The sequence below is a fragment of the Peromyscus maniculatus genome, chromosome 11, assembly GCF_049852395.1.
Source record: "Peromyscus maniculatus bairdii isolate BWxNUB_F1_BW_parent chromosome 11, HU_Pman_BW_mat_3.1, whole genome shotgun sequence".
Lineage (NCBI taxonomy): Eukaryota > Metazoa > Chordata > Mammalia > Rodentia > Cricetidae > Peromyscus > Peromyscus maniculatus.
Genome location: NC_134862.1, coordinates 52,661,951 through 52,686,523, shown reverse-complemented (window position 1 = coordinate 52,686,523; position 24,573 = coordinate 52,661,951). Strand labels below are relative to the sequence as shown.

Below are 24,573 nucleotides of genomic sequence, written 5' to 3'. Positions count from 1 at the left end.
TGTGGAAAGCTATCTGCACTATCATTAGTGACCATAGCTCAAGAGACAGAATTCCTGTAACTATTATTTGATGCTTTAATTAAAAAGAAACAGTGTGGTACATATAAAACAGAATATTTTTAAGCCTTAATATTGGACTGAATATTTTCATTTATAACAACTTAGGTGAACCTGGAAGATATGCTAAGTGAAATTAGTCAAATGGAGAAAAAGTAATGCCATGCATGTGATTTCAGTGTAGTCTAAAATGTGCTCATAGAAGCAGAGTGGGATAACTGCCAGGAAATGGAGTAGAAATTGGGAGGATATTGGAGAAGAGGTAGAGAGTTTTCATTATCTTAGATGACTAGGATTTAAAGACAATGTATAGTATGGTGATTATAATCATTGCAGCATTACTTGAAGTCTGCTTAAGATCTTAAGTGTTCTCTCCACATACACAAATGATGACTACAAGAGGTGAGGCATATTCTAATCATTTGGATATGCTGATCATTTCACAATGAATAGATGAAATATTGTTATATATTTTAAATCTGTATAATTTAAAAATGGTTAGTCATGCCTTAATGAAGATGGGGGTGCTATTATTTGTTAGACAAACACCAACATATCACTGACATAGAATCCTCAGCCTCTTTTTTTGTTTCAAAAGGTAGCAGAAGCTCAGCCTCATTAATATTCAATTTATTTAGTCCAAATTTGTCATTTCTCACCTTGCAGGGCTTGAATGAAGCAGATGGCAAATCTGTGAACTAATTAATCATTATACTCAGAGCTGTATTTTGTATCTACTAGAAACCTAATATAGAAAATAACACTGATCAGACTAAAACTTGCCAAGTCAATCTATAGTATGCAGAATCTACCTTTATAAAGGCATAGTTTTAGAGAAATTAAGTGAACCCAGGATTGAAATGGGCAGGAAGGAGCAGTTTTCTGTCTTACCAGCCTGGTGAAGGTCTGGGTTAACTGAATATTCACCGTATATGAAATGTCGGTGATTATTCTGCTGCTTTTTAAATATTAGACTAAGTTAAGGATGGTCCATCAACAAATATGCATTTGGGAGACCAACATACAACTCTTAGCAGTTCATTAAATGTCTTTTGAAATAGTTCAAAGTTCAGAACATGAAAATACTTTGTATATATACTTTTTAGACATCTTTCTGCTAAATGTTGAATATGTTTCTTCTACTGTACTAAATCCTCTATAATTATTAGTTGGCATGATATTTTTCTCAATGAGAAAAGCTTAACAAAAGAGTTGATAGCAAATAATATACATACTAAGTATGAATACAAATTAGATTCAGTTTCAAATGAAGACCCAAGATACCCGACCAATAATTAACAGAGGAAAGTGAATGATAAATGTTGAACGAGTACCAGATCAAAGAACCAGGTGAGCCAATGGTACATTTTAGCTTCCAAGGCCAACAGATGTCAGTCCAGAAATAATACCATCTTAATAGATTCGGAAGATAGAAAAATGGCAGATATCTCGAGGGGACAGAAGGATGCAGGAATTCTCTCTTCAGGAGGAGCTTTTGTGGGCTATAATATCTATGTTATCTGTGAATTTAGGGAAGCCTATTTGTGAAGGTACTTGTTTTGGCTTGAAGGAGAATGATGCCCACACACTTATGTATTTGAATAATTGGTCCCTGGTTGGTGGAACTATTTGGGAAGGATTAGGAGGCATGGCCTTGTTGAAGGAGGTGTATCACTGGGTGGGGGTGAGCTTTGTGGTTTCAAAACATTCAACTATTTCCAGTTAGCTCTCTCTGCCTCCTACTTGTGGATAAGAATGTAAGCTTGCAGCTGCTGCTTCTGCACCATGACTGCCTGCCTACTGCCATGCACTCTGTCATGATGGCCATGGACCAATCCTGAAACTGTAAGCCCCCCAAATCTCTTTCTCCTATAACTTGCCTTGATCAAAGAGTCTTATGACAGCAATAAAAATGTAACTAAGGCAGTATACTTTATCCAGTCTACAAATTAAAATTTTAATCTCATTCAATATATACTACCCAACACATATACTACCCAACTCTTCACTTATACATACCATCACTTATATCTGCCATCTCTCAGTGCTGTTTTTCTAGAGAACTCCTATGTTACTATTTCCTTAACAACATTTTTCTAGATTATTCTAACATTATACCAAAGCTAGTTTTCTTATTAAACTATACCCCATCTTAGATAGTTCCTTGTTTTCTGAAACTCACCTTAAAATCACTCATATAGAGGTATAAAGTCTATAAATATGTTCCTGTAGAAATGTTCTCCTTCTGAACATGACAATGAACCTATCAAGATTGTACTCTCCCCTAAGATAGTAAATCCAATCATAGCTTTGTTCAAAGTTTTTTTTTTTCCTGATAGTCTTAAAGATCTTCAGATGAGCCTTTCCTGGATATTGTACAGCTATAATGATTCAGTAAAGAGTTACTGCATAGAAGGCATATGCTAATTGTGGATATCAGAAAGAAACATAGTGTAACCTCAATGTTCTAACAGAACTTAGATTTTAAGTTGGATTATAAACAAGTTTCAAAAACCAATATTTATTTTTTCCAAGTCCTGACCTCTCCCTATAGAGAAATGAGAGTTGTTTTAGCGAGAAAAGACATAGGTAAACCCTTGTCTTCACCTTGGTTTTAGTTGATTTGAGAGTCATTAATTCAGAGGCCACACACATGAGTATGATGATGCTTTACACTGGCTTTCACTAGGGTGACATCTTTGACTATTCAACAAATGTGGGAGAGATGTGTGCATGGAAACAGTGACTCTGAGTTGCTCAGAGTCACTCTCAGTAGAGAGGTTAATGTTTGAAAGGTTGGTTTTGTTATTGGATTCCACAGAAGCTGTTTTTCCAGTAACTTTCCCTTGTCCTCTATTGTAAAGTTTTCCTCTTTTTCAAGTTGCCTTTTCCTTTTCTTCTCATCCTCCAAAGTAGAATAGCTTTTCACTACCCTTCCCTGTTTCCCAGTGAAAAATAATCTTTTTGCATCCTGATAATTAACTAAAACTAACTATTCCTGGGAAGAACTGATGATAAGCCATGAGATGTTTTAATCAGTAATTATGTAAATCAGATTTACAAAATGCAGGATATCTTATGACATATAGATAAAGGTGAGCAGTCGATGCATTAGGAGCAGACCACTCTACATTAGTAACTGTACTGGTACCTGGTTATATGATCTGCCTTCTTACAACTCCTTATATGAACCCTTTGTCTGAAATCCCAAGGGAAGATAACCTTTGTTGACAGAAACTTCCCTGGTCTTTAGTTTGATGAATTTCCTTGATCCAATCACTACTCTTCAAGGCCCTTCTCAAGTTAAGTTCCTTGTTACAGTTGTATAACAATGTACGCACATATAACAATACTACTCACTATGTAGTCTAGAATAGACTGCAATAATTTATTAGTTAAGTCTGTCGAGGTGTTATTACTAATGCAATCTTTCACTTATTTAAATACACATCTTTACACATTTTTTACCATGTAATTATGAATCTAGCACCTGGGTTTCTAGTTCACAATATGTAGATTGAGTGGACCTGTAATATTAAAGCCATTGCCATTAAGTTTATACAGATACTAAAATGAATCCTGCTTGGTCTCTGATAGGCCACGGGTTATTGGCAATTAATTTCCATGCTTGTAAGGATAATAACACAAAAACTCACATTAAATCAGTACCATGCTTTTGTTGCTAAGGTAATCCAACAGGAGTCAATCTTATTAAAATTAACGATATAGTCTCATGATAGTTTATAAAAAAAAGGAAACTGTGACATGCTGCTCAGAGTAACTGTTTCCATATAAATATCTCCCCTACATTTGTTCACAAAAAGGCTCTCAGCACGCAGAATTGATCTCATCACTCATTTATAAAGAATGCTGAGGATTATGGAAAGTAGCAGGTGTGGGGAAGGGAGAAAAAGCAACTGATTGACATGCCCTTGCCTACCCTGTATATTTATTTAAAAATAACTTAAAGCATATACATAGCTAGATTTGAAGTGAGATGGAAATTAGTAAGAGCAATTTTTTTTTTCAATGCCCATTCACACTTGAATTCAGAGCCACAGGTAACTAGCTTAAGTGTAACTAATTGTGCCTACAGTTAGTTCTACAGAAAGACAGTGGCTAATGACCTAGCTAACTAACTAATTACACAAGGGGACAATTAGATCAATATAGAATTTTTTGTTAGGAAGCTTTTTTTTTTTTTTGAGTAGTTGGGAAGTCTCTTGAGGTCTTGAGGCATGTCTAGATCTTTTCAGGCGAGATTTGGCCTTGATTCTGTACCTGTACTATAGCTTAGCATCCCTGTGCTAAAAACTGGAGAATTTCATATCTGTGTTACAAAGGAAGTCCTTTTTAAAGACTCACACATAGATGAACATATCTGGCTTCATTCTCTCATGAAATGAGTGTAACTAATTAGAAAGCGAAAGCGTTAGCTTTTATTACAAGAGTGTGTTAATGCAGTTGCTTTAGTTCGCCATTATTCCTTAATAAGATACAATAAAATCACCATAATGCATGAAAACAACTATCCTCTCTGGGATAAAAATGGATTAATGACATATTTTGTGTTTATAGAAACAAACGCCATTTAGCAGCTATTCCTCTGGGGAGGTTTTTTTTTTAACCAGTAACCAGGTATTTATTTTAGACCTGAAAAACATAGTTAATAATACTGAAGGGTTATTAGTGCAATAGGATACTTATGATCCTTGCACAATGAAGAAAGCAGGTTCATTTAAAAGATTAATAAAGGAAATTTGCATATTTATATGGAACTGATGGCTTCCTGTCTTTCAAAGTTTAGGGTTATTTTTAATTATACATTTCCTTGCTGATTGGGATTCAACAAAGGAGATAAGGCAATTGTCATTTCTGAATTGGAAACCTAAATTATTCTTTAATAACTGTCTTTTGAACAACAAGACAGGAAAATTCACAGGTAGTAAGAAAGCATTAACAACGTAATTAACTTTGCCTTAAAAGTCCTGTGTGAGCAGATCACCACAGGTGAACCTACTGCCCATGCATTCTGCTGCTTTATGCTCATGAGGGATTAGGCTGTACCCTTTACAGTGGACAGGGCAGACATTGATCATCCTTTATTTTTGAATAAAAATGGCACTGTCTAGTTGACAGCAAATGTAGGACTATGTAACTGCCCAGCATTAGTGTCCTGTTGCTGCTGCCACACTTATGTGCAGCAATAGCACTGCTGGACCTTATGGAAGTTCTTTTTTGAAGGTTATGAGGGTTATTTGAGAATGTTTTTCCTTTTAAAATACTTTCTTTGAAATAACTTCTTTTTCATACAATATATTATCATCAAGGCTTTTTTTGAGTTTTTTTTTTTTTTTTTTCAAGACAGGGTTTCTCTGTGTAGCTTTGCACCTTTCCTGGAACTCACTCTGTAGCCCAGGCTGGCCTCGAACTCACAGAGATCCACCTGACTCTGCTTCCAGAGTGCTGGGATTAAAGGTGTGCGCCACCACCACCTGGCTATTTTTTCTTTTGATTTATTTATTTATTTATTTATTTATTTATTTATTTATTTATTTATTTATTTATTTATTTATTGTTTTCATTCTTTCAGAAAATTCTTTTTTAAAAATTTTATAATTAATTTAATTTTACATATCAGCCACGGATTCCCCTGTCCTCCCTCCTCCTGCCCCCCCTCCCCCCATTCCACCCCCCATTCCCATCTCCTCCAGGGCAAGGACTCCCCTGGGGATTCAGCTCAGCCTGGTAGATTCAGTCGAGGCAGATCCAGTCCCCTCCTCCCTTCACCCAAGCTGAGCAAAGTGTCCCAGCATACGCCCCAGGCTCCAAAAAGCCAGCTCATGCACTGAGGACAGGTCCCGGTCCCACTGCCTGGGGGCCTCCAGAATGTATTTTGATCATCTGCCCCTCAAGTCTGTAGGTGGGAGTTTTTCTATGTCCTGCCTAGCCACAGCAGTCCCACAGCCTGCTTATAAAATAATCATTCAGAGGCTTATGTTAATTATAACTGCTTGGCCATTAGCTCAGGGTTATTACTGACTAGCTCTTACACTTAAATTAATCCATTATTCTTATCTATGTTTAGCCACATGGCCTGGTACCTTTTCTCAGTTCTGCCTTGTCATCTTGCTTCCTCTGTGTCTGGCTGGCCACCTGATTCAGTCTACCTCTTCCCAGAATTCTCCTTGTCTGCTTGCCCCACCTATACTTCCTGTCTGGCTACTGGCCAATCAGCACTTTATTAATCAACCAATCAGAGCAACACATATTCACAGCATACAGAAAGACATTCCACAGCACAAGTGCTTCAAGATATACCCCATTTCCTACTCACCTGACTTTAGGCCCTTTTCCTTTTGTTCCCAACCATCAAGTCAATATATTGTTGGGTGTGTGGTCTTCCTCAGGAATGTGGTTAATTTACTAGATGCTACCCTCTTAAAGATATTGATTCTTCCTTTCCCAGCAGTTATCACTTGACAATAGCTCCCCAGCTAGGGGTGGGAATCCATGTCCAACTTCCCTCTCCATGCTAGGATTTGCTCTAACTTGAGCTTTCATAGGTTTTATGTTTGCTGTCACAATTGTTGTGAGTTTGTATGTACAGTTGCACTGTCATGGAAATGACCAACCACTTTCTCATTAGATTTAAGTACCACTCTACAAGATGAAACCATTATTCTTGAGTTAAGAACCTCTGGATAGACAGGTCCTAGGTCCTAGGGGAGAGGCTGCTATTATTGTACAAAAGAGACATAGTATTAAACCAGCTCCTAATGACATCATTATACCCATAGGTTAACACATTTCCTACCTCTCAGCAGAGAAGCTTTGACTGGCAGGAGATGGTGATTAACATAAAGACCCACAATTGGCCAAGGCAGAAAAAGAGACCTTGGAATTCTCAGCCTTCAATGCAACATCTATACCATGTCTACTGATCCCAAGGTTTATGGATCATTGCAGAAAATTAGGTTGAAAGATTATAAGAGACACAGGCAATGGTTGACCAGAACGCTGTTAAGGTTTTTTGAGAAACTTCTGTATCATTTACATCAAGGCTGAGTTGTCTTTCTGTTCCCACCAATATGGCCTAAGTCTCCACCCTTTTAGCATTCTTTACATTTATTTATTTAATTTTTTTGTCAAAAAATAATTCTGGTATGAGAGGTTATCTCACTATGGTTTTGACTTATGTTTTCATGATGATTGGTAAAGTTGTGCATCTTTAGCATACTTATTGATTACTGTATATCTGGTGAAATCCATGGCTCTTTAGCTGCTTGAAAATTGTGCTTGTTTTTCTGGTGTTGAGTGGCACGGGTTCTTTATGCATTCTGCATAACAATTAATTGGTAGGTGAATAGTTTATAGATCTTTCTCTTCCATTTTGGTATTTCTTCCATTTTAACACTTTTGATTGTTTTCTTTGCTGCATGGGAGCTACTTGATTGGCTAGTTTTACATTTAGTGCTTATAGTTATGGATCTTATCTGAAAAGTCAATGGCCGTCAATGTCTTAAAAAGTTTCTTCTACGTATTCCTAAAATAAATTTATAGTTTCAGGTTGCACATTTGGGACTTTGATGTACTAAGAATAGATTTTTGTGGATAGTGGTGTCGGGGGGGGGGGGGGTAAGGGATCTAATTTCATTCTGCGCATATATGAACATTCAACTTTGCAAGTAATACTTACTGAACAGATTATTTTTTTCTCCACAATGTGTTTTTGAAGGCTTTGTTAAAAATTAGTTGACTATCTGAATATGGACTATCTCCTAAGTTTGGTATTATGTTTATTGACTAATTCATCTATTTTATTTTCAGTAGTCAAGGAATAACATATCCTTTTCTTCCAACACAATATTTTCATTGATTATTTGGGAATTTCACATAATGTACGTTGATCATACTAACTTCTGAGTCCTCCCAGGTCTGTGCCCCACCCTTATGACTCTCCCTGGCAATGAAAAAAAAACCCTCCCCAAAATAAAACAACAACAACAAACAGAAACAAAACCAAGTCCAGTTTTTGTTGCCCTTATACTCACTGAGGCATGGTCATACTCCCAGTGGCGAGCCCCTTAAAGAAACCCAATCCCCACACGCTCCCCCACCAGAAGCCATCAGTTGTGGAGAGCTACACTTCAGCAGCCTTATCACAGGTTTTCTCCAACGGCTTCCTGCTGAGGCTGTTACTCCTTTTTGGGGGTTGGGGGGGTGGAGTAGGAGGGGAGTGTTGTCACAGAAGCCTTCTAAGTCTCTTATTCTCAACTATAAGTCTTTAGTCACTGATACCACAGCAAAAGAAGCTTCCTTACCCTTTACAGTCAGTGGGAACATGAATCGTGGTCTTCCATTTGGTTTCTTGCACCAGTATAGACAACAGACATCAACACAACCCTGTGCTGCAATATGGGCCTCAGACACCATCATGGCCCTTGGTGGCAGCACAGACTACATAGATCAACTTAGCTTCAGAGGCAACACAAGCCATAGACACCATATGGTCTTCAGCAGCATCTCAGCCCATGGACATCAATATGACATCAGGTAGAAGCACGAATCACTGGTATCCATATGGCCTACCTACATTGTCAGCTTGGACTGTGGACCTCAACATGGTCTCTGACAGCAATACAGACCACATACAGCCCTCCACACGGACCATGGACACCCTCGTGGCCCTCAATGGCAACATGGCCCACAGACATCAACATATCTTTAGGTGGCAGCACAGATAACAGAAATCCTCATGGCCTTATGAGGTGATATTTGCCACAGACATCAATACAACCCCTTCTTTAGCAGGACAATGGACGTCAATATGGCCCTCTGCAGCAATACAAGGCCACATACATCAACATGAACTTGGGTGGCAACCTGGACCATGGACACTAACATGGACCACAGTCATAGCACAGACCATGGGTGTCCACTTCATCTCCAGCAGCATGGGCCTTGGGTATCATATATCAATAAGGCCTTCAGCAACAGCCCAGGCCGCAGACATGTACATAAAGCACCATAAATACTGGGCCATCGTTGAGACTGCTCTCATATATTCTGCTGTTGCCCAGAGTCAGAGTGATCTTACGGTTAGGCAGAGCATCCAAGGATAGGATCCACTCGAGCTCCAGTTCACAAAACATCTCCCCAGCCTCAACACAGGCATCCTGAGGCTCACAGGCATGACCGTTGTACTTGCAGCCTGCTGACAGCTCCTCAGCCACACACTTCCCTTCTTCCAGCAGGGTGATCAGCAGCAGCAACTCCAGTGGCTCCATGCTGTAGGCAAGCCTGCAGGCCGAGGACCAGCCCTATTCAGTAATGCTGTGCTCTTCGTCCACTGTGCCTGTGTTCCCACATAGCTTCCATACCCTCTGCTACCACGTCTGTAGTTTGGGCATGCTCCCCAGTGAGCACAGCTCTGCTCCATTTTTCCTTTCGATTTTTTTTTTTTTTTACTTTATGACAGTCTTTGTTTTAATATTATTCTTTGCAAGAAAAAAATGAAAATCAATTGTCCCGTCACATGGTATTTATCATGTTTACCTTTTCTTTTTTCTTTTTCTTTTTTTTTACAATACTATTCAGTTCTACATAACAGCCACAGATTCCCTTGTTCTCTCCCTTCCTGCCCCCCTCCCCTTCCCCCCATCCCACCACCCATTCCCACCTCCTCCAGATCAATGGCTCCCCAGAGGACTGGGATCCACCTGATAGATCAGTCCAGGCAGGTCCAGTCCCCTCCTCCCAGATTGAGCCAAGCGTCCCTGCATAAGCCCCAGGTTTCAAACAGCTAACTCATGCAACGAGCCCAGGACCTGGTCCCACTGCCTAGATGCCTCCCAAACAGATCAAGCCAATCGACTGTCTCACCTATTCAGAGGGACTGATCCAGTTGGGGGCCCCTCAGCCTTTGGTTCATAGTTCATAGTTCATAGTTTCCATTCGTTTGGTTATTTGTCCTTTCGATTTCTTGAATTCACTTTTTCAAAGCATCTCCCCATAGGACCTGCCTCCTTTTTCAGTTGTTTGGGGGATTTCATGGGCTCTGCAGACTCCTTGAAGTTTCCATGGGGGGACTCTCAGGCTCCCCAGAGCTCCGCAGTAGTGTGAAGGGTGCTGGCAACAGCCACCATGGTTGATCACAGCCATGCTTTGGGCCTCACTGAGCAGCTTCTGGGTATGCAGCCAGGAATAATACATTCTTCTCTTTGGATTTTTTTCACCATTCTGGGTCTTTTAGGGTTCAACATGACCTATAGATTCATTACTATATTTTAGAAGAAAGTCATTGATATTTTGCTGGGAAATTATGGTGAATATATCAATTGTTTTAGAGGTTAAGGTGTTTTAACAGTATTAATACTTGTGGTACATAAACAAGAAATGTATTTTTATTTTCTGGATGTGTGTGTTATAACGCTTTATCTTATTTGCCAGTATTTTGATTAAAATTCCTGAGTGGTTTTATAGCTACCATAAATAGCAATATTTTCTGAATTTTTAAAATAAGCCCTTTGTTGGTGTATAGGAACATTATAGTTAGGACCCAGAGATGACTCAGTGGAAAAGGCACCTCTCACAAAACCTGATGACATGAGTTCAGTTCCTGGAACCCACATGATGGGATGCGAGAACTGACTCCAATGATGTCTCCTTAGACTCCCACATGATCTCTTTGGCATGTACTCAACCACACACATACACAAAATAAATAAATAAACTGATAATTTTAAAATGCTATTGTTATCCATGCATTTTCCCCCAATATTTTTACCAGGTTCTTTTATTCAGACTGGCAAGTGGCCAGCGCGTTGTCATTATGTACAGCAGGATCTGGGGACATCTGAAGAAATGACAGACCAATTAGTTCTAATTCCATTGTTGGGGGCCAAGTCTTAGGAAGTATTTAAAGAGATTAAATGGGGAGCACTGAGAAAAGTACGTATTGATAGACACTGCAGTCTCTGAAATGAAAGTGATATGTCAACAATTTTTTCCCTCTTTAAGGGAGTGAATACTAGGGAAAGCAAATGAACTCTTTAAAATTCTCTAAATTTCCAGAAAATGTCTGTTAAAGTTTTACTTGGTGAATTTACACACATAAAGAAGCTGTTCTTAAAACTGGAGAAATTCTGAGGATAAGGATTAATTCATTAGATTGATTTTAAAATGAGAAGGGATCAAGGAGATATATCTCAAGACCAGAATGGACAAACCTCCACTGTATCCATCAGCAGCATCAACTCTGTATTTCTGTGCATTTATTATGTGGACTTTCCCCACAATGCAGCAATAAAGTAAATCCATGACTTTCAAAAATACATAGATGAATCTAAATCAGTATTATTTTTTTATTAATCAAAGTACACAGAGAACTAGACAAGCAGAGAAAAAATGTATTAAGAATGACCTGTAGGCTTCTAGTAGGGAGAAACACAAGTCAGGGTTGAGTTGATGAGCAAGCCCCCTGATCCCATGAAGGGAAAGGTGGCCTGGGCATTTTCTGAACCCATGAAGGTCTGCAATGGATGCCATCCAGTGTCCCAGTTCAGTGAAAGTCAGAGAGATGGAAGGCAATCTGGATCAGACACAAATGGTTTACCAGAAGCAAGTATAAACCAAACCAAAAAAAAAAAAAAAAAAAAAAGCAAATGGCACTAGAGTACTAAATTATAGGTCCACCAAAGAATTTTTTATTTCTTTTTTCTATTCTTATTTTTCTTCTATCAAAATTGATTCTTTTCTCATACAATACAACCTGATTCTAGTTGCTCCTCCTTTGCTCCTCCCACTTCATCCCCATCTTCCCTTCCCTCTAGATCTACTCCCTTTCTGTCTCTTACTAGAAAAGAACAGGTATCTAAGAGATAACAACCACACATGGCAAAATAAAATATAATAAGAGGAAGCAAAAACTATCATATCAAAGTTGGACACAGTCACACAACAGGAGTAAGAGTTTCAAGAGCAGACACAAGTGTCAGAGGCCTTCTCATTCTCACAACTGGGAGTCTCATAAAAATATTAAGTTGATAGCTATAACACACATACAGAGGACCTGGTGTAGAACCATGTAGACACTGTGCTTGCTACTTCAGTCTCTGAACTGATATGAGCCTTGCCTGGTTGACTCAGAGGGCCTTGTTCTCTTGGTATCCTTCATCCATCTAGCTCTTACAATCTTTCCACATCCTCTTCTGAGGGTTTCTCTTAGCTCTAAGAGGAGGGATTTGATGGAGACCTCCCATTTAGACTCTACTCCATATACTGTCTGATGAGTCTCTAAATCTTTTTGAATCTCCTGGTGAAGGAAGCCTCCCTGATGATAATGACTGTATAAGGAATTGATATTTACATATAGCAAAATATTGTTAGGAATCATTTTATTGATCTTTTTATAGACCAGCAGTGTTTAGTTTTGCCCTAGATCTCTGAGCTATCTGGTCCCTGGTTCTTGGTTACCCAAACAGTGTTGGGTGTTGGTTCCTTCTTGTGGAGAGTGCCTTAGGTCAAATCAAACATTGGTTGGCTGCTCTCACATGTTCTACGCCACCATTGCCATAGCATATTTTGCAGGCAGGACAGAATTTATGCCAAAGGTTTTGAGGCTGGGTTGGTGTCCACATTTCTCTTTTGCTAGCTTATGGCACCAAAGAGACTAGAACATAGGGATGAACACTCTGTGTAAGCACCAGCTCAACATCTTCATGTTCAATGAGTTTTGTGTGTGTGTGTGTGTGTGTGTGTGTGTGTGTGTGCATTTGCACACGCATGTGTTGTCCTTTGCAATGGAGACTTGCTGTCAGTTTGTGGAGAGTTTAGTGGAATTGCTTTGATTTTCTCTCTATTTAATTTGATGTTGGATATAGGCTTGCTATAAATTGCTGTTGTTATGTTTAGGTATGTCCCTTATATCTCTAGTACCTCCAGGATTTTTATTGTGAAGGGGCGTTGGATTTTGTCAAAGGCAGTTTCTGCATCTAATGAGATGATCATGATTTTTGTTTGTTTGCTTCCTTATATGGTGGGTTACATTTACTCATTTTTGTATATTGAACCATCCCTGCATCTCTGGGATGGAGCCTATTTGATCATGGTGGTAATCTTTTTGATATGTTCTTGGGTTTGGTTTGCAAGTATTTTATTGAGTATTTTTGCTACTGTGTTCATAAGGGAAAATGGCCTGTAATTCTCTTTCCTTGTTGAGTCTTTATGTGGTTTGGGTATCAGGCTAATTGTGGACTCATGGAAAGAATTGGGCAAGTTCCTTCTGCTGCTATTTTGTGGAATAATTTGAGGAGTATTGGTGTTAACTTCTTTGAAAGTATGTTTGAAGTCTGTGCCCAAATCATCTGGTATGTCTCTCTCTCTGTGTCTCTCTTTTTCTCTTTGTTTGTTTGTTGGTTGGGAAACTTTTAAAGGCTGCTTATATTTCCCTAGGGGTTATAGTTCTATCTAAACATTTTTTATCTGATCTTCATTTAACTTTGGTAAATGGTATCTATCCAGAACATTGTCCATTTCTTTAAGATTTTCCAATTTTGTCAAATATAGGTTCTTTAAGTATGTCCTTATGATTCTTTGGATTTACTCAGTGTCTGTGGTTATGTCCTCATTTTTGTTTCTGATTTTGTTAATTTCCTTATTCTCTCTCTCCCTTTTAGTTATTTAGGATAAGGGTTGGTCTACCCTGTTAATTTTCTCAAAATATCAATTCTGTGTTTCAGGATTTTTTTTGTATTATTTATTCTCTGTGTTTCTATTTAATTGATATCAGTTCTGAGTTTGGTTATTTCTTGCTGTCTGTGTCTCTTTGGTGTGATTATTTCTTTTTATCTAGAGCTTTCAGGTATGTTGTTAAGTTGCTGGTATGACATCTCTCCAATTTTTCATGTAGGCACTCAGTGTTAGGAGCTTTCCCTTTGGCACCACTTTCCTAGTGTCTCAGCAGTTTGGGTGTGATGATCTGATAGGATGCATAGAGTTATTTCAGTTTTCTTATATCAACTGAGATTTGTTTTATTCTGAGAAGCCAATTTTTGAAGAAGTTCTATGAAGTGCAGAAAAGAATGTATTTTTTTGGTATTTGGGTGAAATATTCTGCAAATATTTGTTAGGTCTGTTTGCTTTATTATGTCTGTTAGCTTCAGTAATTCTCTGTTTAGTTTTTGTCCATTGGTGCATCAGGGTATTGGCATCTCCCACTATCAGTGTGTATGTGAGTGTTTTGTTTACAAACTTGGGTGCCCTTGTGCTTGGGGTATATATATTAAGCACTGAAATGTCATCTTGGTGGATTTTTCCTTTGAGTATGTATGTCCTCTTTCTCTTTGGATTACTTTTAGTTTGAAGTCTATTTCATTAGATATTAAAATGGCTATCCCAGGCTTGCTTCTTAAGTCCATTTGCTTGGAATATTTCAACACTTTACCCTGAGGTAGCGTTGATGTTAAATTGTATTTCTTGGATACAGCAGAAGGATGGATCCTGTGTTCATATCTATTCTGTTAGTCTGAATCTTTTAATTGGGGAATTGTGACCATTGATATTGAAGGATATCAATGACCAATGATTGTTGATTCCTCTTATTTTGTTGTTGTTGGTGGTGATGGTGTGTGGTGTTTCCCTTCTTTAGATTTTGCTGATGTGAGATTATTTATTTCCTGTGTTTTCATGTGTGTGGTTAGCTTCCTTGAATTGTATCTAGCACTATTTGTAGCTAGATATTGTTTAAATTTAACTTTATAATTGATTATATTATTTTCTCCATCTATGGTGACTAAAACTTTTGCTGGCTGTTGTAGCTGGCTGTTGTTGCCTGTACCCGAATAACCAGTCAGAGGTTTAATATTATTTACAAACTGTTTGGTCTATGGCTTATTGCTAGCTCGCTATTACATCTAAAATTAACCCATATCTATTAATCTATGTATTGCCACATATCTCGTGCCTTTATTTGTATTCTATTACATCTTGCTCCTCTGGGAGGGTCACAGTGCCTCCTCCAACCCTGCCTTTCTTCTATCTGTATTTCCTTTCTATTTCCCACCTGGCTTTCTCCTGTCTTACCATAGGCCAAAACAGCTTCTTTATTAACCAGTGGTAGCAAATTCACAGCCTACAGAAACACCTCACAGCAGGGTGTAGTATTCTGGACAGGAATCTGTTGTCCCTTAGAGTCTGAAGGACATCTATCCAGTCTCTTCTGGCTTTCAGAGTTTCCACTGAGAAATTTGGTGTAATTCTAATAGATCTGCCTTTATATGATATTTGCTCTTTTTCCCCTTGTAATTTTTGATATTATTTCTTTGTTGTGTATGTTTAGTGTTTTGATCATTATGTGGCAAGACCACTGCTTTCTGTTCTAATCCAATCCATTTAGTGTTCTGTATACCTTTTATACCAGTATACGGGTCTTCTTTAGGGTAGGAAATTTTTCTTCTATGATTTTGTTGTAATTATTTCCTAAGATTTCTAGCTGCAATCTTCTCCTTCTTCTATTCCTATTATTCTTAGGCTTGGTCCTTTCATAGTGTCCAGATTTCCTGGATGTTTTGTGTCAGGTTTTTTTTCTTTTTGTAGATTTAACATTTTCCTTGACAAATGTATCCATTTCTTCTATTGTGTCCTCAGAGCCTGAGATTCACCTTCCCATATCTTGTGTTCTGTTGGTGATGTTTGCATTTGTAGTTCCTGTTTGAATTCCTAAAATTTTCATTTTCAGGATCCGTTGGTTTGTGTTTTCTTTATTGCTTCTATTTCTATTTTCAGGTCTTGAACCATTTTATTTGTTATTTGTTTCCTTCAAGCCTTTCTTTCTTTGTTTCTTTCTTTCATTCTTTCTTGGATTTATTAATTTCCTCCATTTATTTCTTTGTATTTTCCTGGATTTCTTTAAGGAATTTTTTTCCCATTTCCTCTTTAAGGACCTCTATCATCTTCATATAGTTGGTTTTAAGGTCTTTTTCTTGTGCTTCAGTGATTTGGGGATATTCAGGGCCTGCTGTGGTAGGATAGCTGGGCTCTATTGGAGACATATTTCCCTGGCTGTTGTTGATTGTGTTTTTATGCTGGTATCTAGGCATCTGGCTTGGGATAATTAAAGTTCTAAGTGCTAATTTCTGGACTTGTCTTTGTTGAGTGAGTGTTTTGTTTCTTGGTTTCTGTTTCCTCTCTGGATTTTGTGGAATTGTAATGGATGTGTATTGCCTGTTTTCTTGGACTGCTCAGATGGGATGATCACAGAGAATACCTGGTGTTGTTGGAGGCTTGAGTACTGGGCTGAGTTGGAGGAAAGAAGGTTGGAGAAGAAGATCTTCATGATCCCTTGGATTGGGATCAGAGAGTAAATGGAAGCCACAGAAAATTTCCAGCTATTGAGCTGGAGATGAAACTGAGGTTAGGAGTTGTATCCCAAGAGCAAAAGGAGAGGGGTGGGTCTGTGTTTAGTCTACTTGTTTTTCTGAGGGGAGCATCCCTTGAGTTAGCAGGGGATGCCTGCTAGAGTTGGAGTCCCGGACAAAAAAGCAACAAGTATATGTGTGTGGCGGGGAGGTCAGAAGGGGAAGCAGATATGTGAGATACACAGGAGATGGGAGCAGGGGGCAGGGAAGGCTGCTAAGGGTGTTTTGCTTCAGAGCTGGGGATGAGGCTGGGAGTTAGATCTAGGGAAACAGAGAAAAGAAAGTCTAACGGCAGCCTACCTGGATTTCTGCCAACAAGGCCTTTGCATTAGCAGAGATCTCTGCTCTAATTGAGTCTGGGACAAAGCAACAAGTAAGGAAAAGAAGATTAGAAGGGAAAAGATCTGTGGGATCCCCAAGAGGTGGGTATTGGAGGAAGGCTCCTCTGAGTGTTCTGTTGCAGAGCTGGCGGGGGGGGGGGGGGGTGAGACTGGTGGACTGGAACTAGGGGGAAAGAGTGCTATTTCTATTCTTTTATTCATGCTTCAATCTTTTTGGATACAGAGCTGGTTAAATTATTATTTTGATTTTGGTTTCATTTTGATAGGTCATATTTAACTATAGATTCATCAATTTCTTTTGGATTTTCCAAGTTAGTGAAATAAAGGTTTTTATATTTAATAATCTTATGATTTTTCTCAATGTCATTAATATTTGTTGTAAAGTTTCCCCTTTTGTCTCAAATTTCACTTATGTCTTCTTTTTTCTTTTCATGTTATTTTGCAATAGGTTTGCCATTTTTACTTATCTTTTTAAAGAATCAACTCTATTTCATTGGTTCTTTATATATATATATATATATATATATATATATATATATATATATAATTTGTTATATATGATATATATATATATATTTTTTTTTTTTCATTTCACTTTCCTGAATTTTTGCTGTGATCTTAATTAATTCCATCTGTGTACTGCTTTTGGCTTTGGTTCTAATTTTTCTAAGGCTTTAAGTTGTATTGTTACTTTTTTTCTCTGTGACATTTTAAATGCTGAAATTTAGAACTATGAATTTTATTTTTTCTTAGTTTAAATACAGTTTTGTTAATTTTGTCATGAATTCAGAGAATCAAGAATTGTCTTCATTTTTAACTTAAAAAATTTCAGTATTTTCTTCTGACATTTATTTTTTTCCTTTTTACCAATTTTAAGTTTACTTTTACTTCCCTAGGTCAGTGAGACACATTCTTAGTGATTTCTATTTTTGGTATGTGAACGTATTACTATAACATTAATTAACATTTTTTTAGTTTTTGTGCTGTACTTTTCACATATCATTTCTCTTTCAATTTTTTTTCACTAAACTTCTTATTTAGACCACATTGTTCCCTTTTCTTGATTTTTATACTTTCAATTTTTTTATATTAATGGATTTTTTTTTTGCTGCTACAACTTGAGAAGATATATGGTTGTAATTTTTCTGAACTGGCTGTGAATTGTTTTGTGGGCTACCGTAATCATCCTGGAGAATGCTGCATGTTCAATTGATGAAAAGAATATATATTATGTTGCTGTTGGATAAAATGTTCTAAAATGTTTATTAGACATATTTTTTGTCTATACTATGGTTCATTTTAAACATTTCTTATTTAACACTCCAATTTGATCTTTCCATTGAGAGACGTGGGGTGTTGTAGTTGCTAATTATTATTGAATTTAAACTTCTTCCTTTAGATGTGATAATATTTGCTTTCCATAGTTGGGTGGTTCTAGGGGTACGTATGTATTTATAGATATTATATCTTATTACTGAATCTATCTTCTCACCAATCTATATTGACTTCCATATTTTATAGTCTAATTTATCTGATAAGAGTATAGGTACTACTGCTTACCTTAGTTTTTATTGAATGACATTTATTTTTCCAACTTTATCACTTTTGTTTATGCTTATCTTTATAAAAAGTGAGCTTCATGTGTACTTGAGTCTTGTATATTGATCCATCTAGACTACGTTTTTTTTTTTTTTTTGGTGGATTTAATTCAGAACTTTTTACCATAATGTATGAATTTCCATCTGTCATTTTTTTATTTGATTTGTTCTTTCATAGCCTTATTTTTGCTTTTTTCTATATTTTTAGGAACTTGTAGTTTTATGTCATTTAATTCTGGAGAAATAACCGTATAGTTTCTTGGTGATTTCATTCTTTGATCAATATCAGAAATGTTTACAGGTGCCTCATTAATCGAGGCTAGGACAATTTATAAAGTAAATTTATGAGCAACCATAGGTAACATCAAGATTGTGGCAATGGTAGCCACAATCCTTTTCTCCATGGCTCTTCAAATGAATGTAGGAGATTTCTGGGGGATTGGCACCAGCTCCTACTGCTGTGGAGGCACAATATAGTGCATAGCCTGCTCCTAGATGAACCATTGTACTGGTAATCATAGACTTGAGGTTTAAAGCCACAAAGGAGGTTGTATCAATCCCTTTATTTCTATAACAACGTAGTACACAAAAGCAACTTAAGAAAGAATGTATTTTGGTTTCCAGTTGAAGAGGAATTCCAGCATAGTAGAAGGAGCATAAAATAACTGGACCCATTCCATTCCCATTCAGGAGAAAAACACTGATAAATACTTATGATAAGCCACATTTCTTGTTTCTATACTTACTTCTTGAGTTCAGGACTCAAGCTAAAGTAAGGGTGCTGTAGACATTCAGTGTGGATCTTACTACCCCAATCAACCTAATATGGATAATGCATCATAAACATACTCACTGAATAACATAGTCTAGATAATCCTTCCTAGGCTTGTACAAAGATTTGCCTCTGGATGATTGCAGATCCTGTCAAGTAGATAGTCAGTGTCAGTCATCATGAGGGCTTTCTCTATGGTCTAGAATGTGTAACTCTGTTAGTAACTTTCATGGAGTTTTAGAACCAAAATGGTTTGTTCTTGAAGTCATAAGGGGCAAACACAAACCATATTGAGGCTTTTTTTCACCAACAGCTGTGGTTTAAAGTCCATGGGCTGTAGATCTTCAGGTCCTGCAAGGCAGATTAAGGTAAAATATTGACTTGTGGTAATGATATCCATGTTCTTACAGAAGTAAGCTGTAGGGGAGCCTTCTATAGATCCTACAGTTTGAGCACAGAAGGTACTGCAGCTGAGTGTTTTGTGTTTGTGGTTCTAGAACCTAAGAAAATGATTTCAATATCTCCAGGATACATAGGCTACAGAAGAAAAATATGTAGCATTTGGTACCATTGTCTTAGAGGGGGCTTTCTACTGATCTTCAGGGACATGTGTGGTCAATACTGTTGCTGGAGGGCTTCTCTCCAGGTTCCACCAAGCCCCGCAGTCCCACAATCCACGTATAAAATAATCACTAAGACGCTTATATTACTTATAAACTGTATGGCAGTGGCAGGCTTCTTGCTAATTGTCCTTATATCTTAAATTAACCCATTTCTATAAATCTATACCTTGCCACATGGCTGGTGGCTTACTGGTGTCTTTACATGTTGCTTGTCCTGGCGGTGGCTCTAGTGTCTTTCCCCACTTCTTCCTGTTTCCCCAATTCTCCTCTCTCCTTGTCCTACCTATACTTCCTGTCTGGTCACTGGCCATGAGTGTTTTATTTATATAGAGCAATATCCACAGCACTTCCCCTTTTCTTCTTTTTTTAAAAGGGAAGCTTTTAACTTTAACATGGTAAAATTACATATAACAAAACAATTATCGAGCAAGAATTGCAGTTACAATATTAAAGAAGATGTCTTATCTATCTTATATTTGTGAGTTTAAGTTTTATATCTAACTTATCTTTTATCATAACTGAGGAAATTACAACTATCTAGTCTTCAACCACATCAAAGACCTCAGAGGGATATAATACTACCTGAGAAATGGGAGAAGGATGTAAGCAACTTTCGGGAGTCTTGCAGGGTAGACAGAGACAGCTGACAGCCTGGACAGTCATTTAAAGTTCTCTTATAAAGTTGGGGCATCAGTCTTCAGCCCACAGGCCTAGAGTCTCTCATTCACTTTTCTCTGTGTCTCATAGAATGTCTTGCAGTTTCCTCTGCAAATCAGGAACCTGAAGGACCATTTTGTCAAGCAAAGTTCAGTGGTTACCTTTCTATGGGTCCTGTATGTCCAGTTCATCAAGCAGTCCAGGCAAGAACAGTTTCTTGTCCAAATGGATATTTTTGTCAAGGTGAAGATAAACTCCATATGGAGTGTCTTTGATGCCCATACTCTTCTCTGAAGTAAATCGGGGCTGTCAGGAGCATACATGTCTCACTGTCCAGAATGTCTAAATTTTTAAAACATTTTAAATGCCATATTCTGTAGGTCTTTGAAGTGTTTGAAGACTACCTATCTATCTGAACTATATCTATGTATATCTAGAAGACTTAACTAACATGGCTACAAATATGATTATCATAGATGACTAATTATTAATCTATTTTTAATTATCTATTACAATTTTAAATGAGTTACATAAACATAATACCTCAAACAAGAATAGAAATATATATACAGGATAACAAAATTAACTTTAAGTTTGCATCAATAAACTAAAATTTATACCAATGTAAAACATTTTAAACATAAACTAAAATCTATACCAATGTAAAACATTTTAAACAAGTTGTTCTTTTAAAGTAGGTTCATTAATCTACCCTTTTATCTTATCATCTCTATATCCTATATATCTATATCATATCCCCCCCTTTTTTTTAGAAAAAGATCACATTTATAATCAACCTGTTTAAAATAAAAATATTGGTTTTTCTCTGTCCCTAAGGTATTTTTCATAAGCTGCTGAATTCCTAGGACCATGGTCTGGAAAGGAGACCTTTCCTATGTCATGCCAGTTGAACACAGATTACACTGAGGGGTAAGTCTACTGGTTTCCATGTTTGTCGAGGTATAGGTCTTGGAAGGGTGGCCTGATAGGTGGCCATCAGTGAAAGCAAAACTTTATGCAATCATTTCAATTCCAAGTTTGTGTGATAATGATGGTACCTGCAGGGCTAGTTTAGAGGGATACTTGGGGTTGTGCCTACGCAGCCACATCTTGAATCTGCATGTCACTGAGGCAGGAGAGGGGTTCTACTCAGTGTGGCATGCTCTAAGGTGCCATCTAATTTTATCAGGAGATTTTCTACTGACATTTAAGCCAAGATGGTTTTGTCCTGGTGACAGTTGTGGTATCTTGGATTCTGTGGCCTGGGATATAGCCAAAGTGAACTCCTCTAGTGTTCTTCAGCTACTCTCAGGACAGCAAGCTCCTCAAACTGGATTTGAAGCTTGTTAACAACTGTGGAGTTATCTTGAAGTTAGGAAGCCCAGCCTGCTTCTGTGATTGGGCTGCTCCCACTGTGCTGCAGTTGTAGATTTCTCCTGGCCAGGAGCCAGAGTTGAACATGACATTTGATTTGTTCTTTGCTGTTGGTTGTCCTTCTAACCCTGGATGCCTTTCAGGGTTCTTATCATATTCTTGCTGATTTAAAGATGCATTCAGAAGCTAGTTGACTCAGAGAAAAGTAATTTATTTTAATATTTTTAATATATTGAAAAAAATAACCTTTCACTTAACACCTGGACTATGTTCCTTTCCAGAACTACCATTGATTCTTAAATTTACTTTTGAAAAACTAGAATTTCATGATCAAGTCAGATAATGCAATATGAAGTAGACTTGAGACTTTTGCAGTAAAAATCATAGAATGAGAGAAAAGGAAAAGTTGCTTGGAAAGAGGGATGGGTTTTATTTTATGTGCAATTCTCAATGTAAGGCATACTTCTTTTAATACCTCACAAACCACATTTCAATGTTTCCTTTTTCAGAGGTAATTTTTAATAGGCTACACAATGCAGTAGCATTTTCTGAAGGACTTAATGCATTTTGCAATTTTTTTTTCTGTGTGTAGAATTCAATAAAGAGAAATTTATGAGAAGCGTTGACTCTTAAAAGTGAGTTCAGTGGTTCTGCAGGAATTCTTTTGAGTTTCAATCAAATGCAAACTGATTGAAGCACCTTCTCTGATAAAGCTGTAAAACTCTGCACTTTCTGTTCCTTTCAAGCATGCAGCTTTGTCTTCCAGTAACTCCACTAAAAGCTTCCAGTTCAATGGATGAACTTCTCCTTTTACTTCACTGAGAAAAGGTCAACTTCTGTTTCGCCCTCCAATCACCTCTCAACACTTACAAGCATTGCGATGCAGGGTGAGTTATTGAAAATCCCATTTTACCTTGAGATGCTGGCGTTAGTTCTTTCAAGGCTTCTAATCAGACCTGGCACTTTTCTGTCCCTGCTGATTCTTTCACTGCTGAAATCATTCCTCCTTTCTTCTTGAGTTTAGAGCAGCCTCTGGAGAGCCTTCCCTCTGAATTTTCATGTGTATTTACATGTTACCATTTGAACTCACTTTACAGTCAATTGATGTGGTGGTTGTTGCCATTGGGTGAGATGATGAAAATGTGGACTTGATGACTATAAAATAATGTGTGATGATGTGGTCTAAGATAACCTTAGTACCTTGTTGACTGAAGATAAAATGATGTTGAAAATATTTTAAAATAATGCCCATGTAAGAGGTTTTTTAGAAATAGTTAAGGTGCTGTAACTCTCATTTTAAAATGCTACAACTAGGAAAACTGTCACTTTACTGTATAACATGCATTGATTATGTACACATACAAATCACTAGTATGTATATAAAGAATAGCTTTCTGTACAAAATTAGCTTTCAGGTGGCATGTTGCTGAATGAAATAATTTTTATGAGTTCACTGTTGTGAAAGAATGAATATTTATTTCTTTGTAACTTAGGCAACAGTGACACTAACAAAAAATTAGGGAGGAGTTGTCCAAGTTGAGCATAAGATGTCTGCTTTTAAGAAGCAGTTATTGTTCACAGTAATTGACCCACATTTCTATCATTTGCTCCTGATTGGTAGCAGCAGTAGTTTACAGCTCTGGACATGGTTATTGAGCAGCCTTATGGATGCTTTTAGAAGATGACCTTAATTTTCAGGATGGAACATTTTAAAAATATCCTGAACATCAGCATTAAGTATTTGAGATGTGTGGTCCAAGATTTAAAGCAGCATTGTACTATGTTGAAGTCTGAAACTATAAAATCATTCTTAATATAAATGGTTTATTTCTTTTGACTTCACCAGTAACCTTACTGTAATGTGCTCTGCATGGAATCGTGACTTTTCCAGGAGGCAGGCGTAACTCATGGCAAAAGACATGCTTTGGTCTCTGGTTTCCTCCTTTGGTTTCTTGATATCTACCACCTTCAAGTAAACAAATCAGAAATGCAAAAATGAAGGCAACTGAGATGTAAAACATACTAATTATAAAAACTCTTTGAATGCCTCAGATCTGGCCATGACTGACTGGGATGGTAAGTTTGCCAGTAATTTGCTCAGTATTTCAACTTATTATCAACACTTTTCCTGTCATAATTTATGCAAGCTTTACTAAGAAGTGTGATCTATCTATTTGTCTGTCTGTCTGTCTATCCTTTCTTCTAGTGTAATTCCACAAGTGAGATGTTATCTTATGGGAAAAATCCAGTACAGTAGAGTTCAATAGGATGTTAAAGTCTGTTCTCTTCTCCCAAAGATGAGATGCTCTGACTTTCCAAGAGGTATTGCTGTGCAAGTGAGCCCTGCAGTATACAATCAATTGCCAGATAGTTAACTAGTAATGGGTAGTTAGGAGATATTTGGTTGTCAAATGGGCACAATCGACATCTGAAGATTTTGTTTCTGGTCCAGTTTTGCTACTCATTGGCTCATATATCTGTGGGATTTGTTTGAAGTTTCATCACTTCGAAATCAAAAGACTATATTTAGTGATGTGAAAATATTCTCCCAGCTGGATGCAAGGGAACATGTCCCAGTGGTGACAGAAATAAAAAGCGAGATTGAATGCAAACTCTCATGTAAGTTTTAAGTTTTAATTGAAAGTGAAGAGGTTGGATTCCTATAAGAATCTGGGATTCAAAAAAAAAAAAAAAAAAGAATCTGGGATTCATTAGTCATGAACATAGTACTGT

The 24,573-nt window shown here is 37.4% G+C and overlaps 1 long non-coding RNA gene across 2 annotated transcripts in view; it reads left to right on the top strand.

The window, feature by feature from the left end:
- The window catches only part of LOC143267797 (uncharacterized), a 102,330-nt gene that overhangs the window by 61,214 nt on the left and 16,543 nt on the right, over nucleotides 1–24,573 (top strand). For both annotated transcript variants that reach the window (XR_013043315.1, XR_013043314.1), the window contains exons 3-4: nucleotides 21,304–21,396; nucleotides 22,587–22,727. This is a non-coding gene — a long non-coding RNA (uncharacterized LOC143267797). The remainder of the gene's footprint in view (nucleotides 1–21,303; nucleotides 21,397–22,586; nucleotides 22,728–24,573) is intronic.